The following is a 6,607-nucleotide window of genomic DNA, read 5'->3' as shown; positions in this document are numbered from 1 at the left end:
CTCCTTGCACTCCAGTACTATAATCCTTCCTTGAAGAAGTGTTTGTCTTGTGAGTCCCTGTTGCTTAAACAAACATCTCTCTTTCTATTCTCGTAGTTCTGAACTACGATTGCTCTGACTTTCTCATTTCACAATGAGAATACGTAGGCACGAGGATGTGAATCCTTGGCGAGCATATTTCTAATTATTCCACCTTTGCCTTAGGGCATCATTCATATCTTCCACTATCCACTTTCTATCTTTGATCATGAATCGTTCCCCTAGTGACATATATATCTCTTTGACGTCGAAATACACTTTCTTTGGAATTCCATACATACCCTTTTAGGACGCCTAACGAATAGTCCGTATTTCATGCCTAGAGTTGTTTGGCTCTCATCCCAAACATTTAATTCCTTCTATTTTAGCCAAAACCCTATAGTGGCGGCCTGCTAGTCCATGTATCGGTTAACGTTGTTTCCTTCTATAGTAGAAATATCATTTCTCTTATGGATTCCAATACACTTTCACCTTTCGATTTCAAACAATACATCTTCAGTCACTTGTCACCAGATATTCAATTCTGTGACTTCGGTCGCTTCACACCATTCATCTCCATGATACATCCGTATTCTACCTTCTTTCACTCCATGTGATATACCTATTCTTTGAGCCAAATACACTACTTCTTTGTGCTCCTTCTTGCGTCACCTTGTGAACCAAGAGATGTTTGGGACTGCGCCCAAACACCTATTTCTTCGTCTTTTCGGATTTATCTTATAGTGGCGGTCTGCTAGTCCACGTATTGGTAATAACCACCTTACTCTTGGGTTCACCTTTCGACCCTTTTTAGAGTTCAAAACAGTATTCTTTAGTTCAGACGATACTTCGATCACAATTCTTTCCATCTCCCGCCTCTAGTTCCTTGAACTACGAAGCTCTAAATTCCTCATTGCACTATGAGGATACGTAGGCATGAGGGCCATAATCCTCACCGAGCACTTTATCTATTTCTTTCCTTCTTTTCCCATTCTTTTGAGAGTAATCTTAGTCATCACAACTATTCGAGTGAGAACAATCAAAACGGTTCCCATGGAGTACCATGGATGTTTGGGGTGCTAATACCTTCCCCTTGCATAACCGACTTCCTTACCCAGTATATCTCTTCCCCCCGAATTTTATCGATGTTTTCCCTTCCCTTTGGGGATAAATAAAGTTCGATGGCGATTTTGTTGTATGTTCGAGCGTGTGATACGTTCGGGTATATTTCCGCTAGCTTCAACTGGCGACTCTACTGGGGATACTTCGCTACTTGGAGTACTTCCTAGTCCCTAAAAGGAGTCGAGCCTAGTTTAGGTTGTTTTCTCGCTAGTTTCTAGGTGTTCATGTTTATACCTTACTCGCTTTATTTTATTTGTTATTTACTTTATTACTGCATTCTGGCATCCTGGACATCTGTATATGTTGTTGTTTAGGTTGGGCTGTCGATACACGAGAGAGAAGCTCTATACCCGAGTTTGAGTACACACACAGGATAGTAATGTGACTAGAGTCGTGTTTGACCTCCGTGGAGTTATTCCGCGATTATGGTTGACACGAGACGTCTTCCTCGATTATGGTTGACACGAGTCATTCGTCCAAGATAATGGTATCTCAAATTGAGTTGTTGACTCTAGGGACCTTTTAGGACCACCCTTTAAGGATAGTACACACCTGTGAGGGGATATGGGTCTTTCTTTTAGGAAACCAAGCCTCTTCATACCCGTGTTCTTGCATTTACGCTGAACCTTTGAACCTGCAACTAACAGATTATGCAGTTTATCCAGAGCGTTCCAGAATTCTGACTATATGATACCCGACCATCATTGCATCGTATAACATCATTACATCATTACATTAACCATTACATGTTACATTTGCATTTTTCAGGGACCTAATGTGCCAGTTGCTAGTGTCAGTGCAGCCATGGATAAGACCGACCGAAGGAAAACCTACCAGTACAAATTGAGAGACTCCAAGGTCGATGAGTTGAGGAAGCTCAGTGAATGCCTTACTGAAGATTATCGAGTAGCCTTCGAGCAAGCCTATGGCAACCTGTTGGGGGTTTTGTCTACCAAAGAGGATTCAGGGTTGATGTTCACGTTCACACAGTTTTATGACCCCACTTTACACTGCTTCACATTCTAGGACTTTCTTCTAGCTCCCACACTAGAGGAGTTTGCCCATCTACTATAGTTACCAGTCAAAAACCAAGCTCCCTACATGATTGAGGAGGAATTCCCAGATTCTGTAGATATAGCTCTCTGAATCAAAGGTAACACGCAGGGCCTACCGCCCAAATTCCTATTCAAGAACTCCATTATGTTTGCTGACAGTGGAAGTTGGGACGCATTTTACGCCAGCTTTGCATTACTCATTTATGGATTGGTGTTATTCCCGAATGTTGAAGGCTTCGTTGAAAAGACCACTATCACCATATTCATTTCCCAAAACCCGGTTCCCACCTTACTAGATGATGTATTCTTCTCATTCCATTGGAGAAACATGAAGAAAGGGGGAACCATCAATTGTTGCATTCCTTTGCTTCAGAAATGGATTGTGTCCCATCTCCCGAAGAAAGGGGTGTTTGTTGATAATGTGGGTGATCTGAAATGGTCACAAAGGTTGATGTCATTAGATGCTGAGGGCGTCGTCTGGTATAGTCTTGATTACTTGAGAGTGGAGTTGATATTCTGATATGGGGAGTTCCCAAATGTTCCTCTTGTCAGTACAAAAGGGGGTGTAATCAACTATAATCCTGTTATCTCATTACGTCAGTTGGGATATCCACTCAAAGAGAAACCCGAAGACCGTCTGTTGGAAGAACTGCTGTTAGCCAAAGGGGTTGAGAGTCCAGAGCTGATGAAGAAGGTGCGTAGAGCATGGGGCAAAATACAGTGAGTGGGAAAGAAAGAGCTAGGCAAATAACTATGTACCGTGACTACCTCCTATGTTGATTGGGTGAAGTCAAGGGCCAAGATGATCAAACTGTCATACCCATGGGAACCTTCCATGTGTATCAAAAACCCCAAGCCACCTGCCGCTATCACTTCTGAAGTGGGTCGCCTCAAGGAAATCATCAAGAAGTTGGAAAAAGAGAATGCCCTCCGTTCCAGCCTGATAAAAGTCACCTCAGAAAAGAACACCCTAAAGGCCAGTCTCAGTCAAAAAAGGGAAAGGTTCAACAAAGCAGATACTGATATCCAAATTGAGCAAAACAAAAGGAGAAAGGTGGGAGATGCTCTGAAAGGGTCTTTTGAGACCATTGCGAACAAAAAGAAAGAGTTAGCCGAAGCTCAGTATCGAGCCTGCAAGCGAGAGATTGACTACCAAGGCCAAATCAAATCTCTATAAGACCTATTGGAGAAATCGCAGAAGGAGTTGAAGGACGAGCAAGCCCGCGCCGAGAAACTAGAAACAACCCTCGCATAACTCCATAGTAACATCGACAAAAGGTTTGAAGAGATACGATCTTTGAATCGCCAAGCTCATCGAAACTTGGAAGAAAGGAAACAACAGCAAGAGGAAGCTACCCAATGGGAGATTCAGAGTCGTCACTTGCAAGTTCTCCTGGACCAAAAAGAAGAATTTGTGCAAGATATTCTGAGCGGGCCAAGTCTTTCCTTGCTACACAACCTCATCAGAGACGCTCACTATTGGACCGACAAACATGCCCTCTTGGCCGAATTTGCTAGCCAATCACTCGAGGACCTTCCTAGGTTATTGAAGAAAGCCTATGCTGACATGTTTCCTCACAACACCCCGAGGATTATTTTTCATTTCATTTCTGTATGTAGGGTTGTCATGGAAAAGATCAAGTCTGATCTCCATGCTAGTGCATCAATATGATCTCGAGTTGTAATAATTTGTATTCTTTGTCTTTCAAATAAATAAAAGAGATTTTGTTGAAATGCTTTTGTTGTCTTATGCATGCTCGCTATATGACTATGTATGCACACTGGCACACTCGAACCCTAGAAATAATGTTTTTTCTACTTGTTAAACATGAATTTATTACATTCATAGCATAAAGCCATCATAAAATAAAATGCTTACACTCGCCGTTTTGCCGCAGCAACAACGACGACTCGTCATTCGTACTACACATGTTCCAACATGTCCAGAATCATGGCCGAATACGAAGATTAAAATGATGTCGTTCGCAAATCCTTTGCTCAGGTGCAAGGTGAGATGAACCTGTTCAGGGGGAACATGGAGACTATCCTCGAGATCCTCCAGTCTTAGAGGAAACCTGCCTCTACTGCTGCCAACATCACCCGTGCTGCTGAGGTGACCCTTCCTGATGCTACTGCTGGAAATACCTTTGACACTCCGGCGGAAACTGTGGTGCCTAACTCTGGGAACCGTATAAGACCCTAATTTTGACCCTAAGATCCCTCATGGCATCATATCATTGCACATTGCATTTGCCTCAAGGATCATAGCATCTTGGCTCCTTAACCCTTGGGTTGGGACTTGTATGAGTTGGTTTGAGATCACCAAGCATGATTGAATTGTATATTATTGCTTTTATTATTTTGTTTACTAACCAAAAGCACAAAAATATGTCACTAACATCTTTTGTTTTGAAGCTTAAGCAGTCATGTGATCCAAGGCTCCTAGGAGGCCCCTATGTTCAATGAAGTGGCCAAATGAAGTTGGAAGCAAGCATGACAATGGTTCACAAAGCTCTTAATCATCATATATACCTCCCAAGTATCTCAATTTGTCAATTTGATCAAGAAAAACCAAAGGGCTTGAGGATTGTTTTCCAAGTAAACCCCAATTCAATTGTGCATTAACTGTGCCTTGCTCATGAAGCAACCTCAACCCATAATCAAATAAAATCAAGGGAAGTTCTTTAATTAATCATTTCATGCATATATGAGCTTATGTGAGTGTCATCAATCATTAATTCATCAAAATTTGAAGTTTGGCTTTGAGAAGTTGATCAGTCAATTCATCTAACTATTTTGAAATCCACTGAGACCTAACTTTTGATGTGTTTGTCAAATGAAGATGACCCCAAGAGAAAAACTGTTCTTAAGAACCATATGAACAAAGTTCATGTTTATCAAAAATCCATTTGAAACTTGGAAGGTCATAATTCATTCCAAAACATTATAGGTCATTTTGACTGAAACCCTAATTTTGGGTCAATTTCCCAAGGACCTAACTCCTTCATTTTTTATGATTTTGAGGTGAGACCAAGTGAATTGGAACTTTTAAGATGTCTAATTCAATTTTTATGTTGGACAAAATTTCACAATCCTAAAAGAAACACATGTGATAATACAAAACATTATAGGTCACTTTGGACCAAGGCCATTGAATCTTGAAAGAGTCCAACTTCAAGTGCCCATAACTTTCTCATCAAAAATTCAAATGATGCAAAATTTAAGTCCAACGTGATTGTCTTGAAACTATCTATAACTTTTATGTTGGAGGTTTTGTCATTTGAGGCTTGCATCAATGAAATAGAAGGGCTTGATGTTGGTCCATTTTGGCAAAATTTCCATATACATGTTTTGTACTTCATGGCCAGTTTTCAATATTTTCCCAACTCCAAATGGAATTTTGTTCAACGTAACATTTGTTCCTTATGTCAAGACCTTTTCAACCATTACCCACATGCCTATCTTTCAATTTTTCAAATGGCATTTTCGAAGAGGTGAAGTTTTATGATCATTTATGGAAACCATGTTAAATCTTTGAGCACAAGCTAATACATTGCAGTTTGCACGTCCAAACCATCTCACAATCATTTCAGCTTGCATTTGCAATAGATTTTGGGCCTCACATGCGCCTGTACAGGCCCATCCATGGAGGACCCAAGTTCATGCACACACGAGTTTGATCATGCATTGCGTCAGCTCTTGCTATAAATACACATGCTTGCTTCATTTGAAAACCAACCTAAAGGTGCCTGAAGCTCTGCACAACCGAATCCCCAACCCTCCATTAAAGGAACTCTGAATTTTTCTCTTCATTTTTCAAGCTCAAATTTCAACTTCCTTGGTTGATATTTGACTTATAATTCCTTAGCCTTGCTTCCTTGTTACTTCAAGATCAAGCTGCACTGAAGAATTGAATTGGATCAAGCACTGAAAAGCTGCACTTTAAAGGTTTTCACTCCAACTGTTTTCCTTCGAATCTCTTTGGATATTGAACATTTTTTGTATTGGTTGGCATCTTTGAAGTCCTCATGTGAGAGGCAATTGATTTGTGATCTTAATTTTGTGAATTGAACAAGTTCAGATTGAACACCTCATTTTTCTATCTCAGATTTCCTCCTCTATAGGGATCTTGAGTGGAAATTAAGGTTACAAGGGTGATGTACATCACCCCATCTTTTGAATGATGTATAGATCGCGTGCTATGATTGAGGTTTGAAAACCTGCAACAGGTGGCCAGAACTGGCCTTCTCACCGGAGAAGACGGTGGTTTCCACCACCATCCCCACGCGTCCTAGCCTCAGCCATTGGATCTATGTTTCCAGATTTAATCCTAGTGCTTCATTGTTACGACTTTATTTTAATCCATGTGCCACGCGTTTGACTTGTCCTTACCATGAGCGCGCGCTTCTCAT

Source organism: Lathyrus oleraceus, chromosome 5 (genome assembly GCF_024323335.1).
Source record: "Lathyrus oleraceus cultivar Zhongwan6 chromosome 5, CAAS_Psat_ZW6_1.0, whole genome shotgun sequence".
NCBI lineage: Eukaryota > Viridiplantae > Streptophyta > Magnoliopsida > Fabales > Fabaceae > Lathyrus > Lathyrus oleraceus.
Note: the sequence above shows the minus strand (reverse complement) of the source record.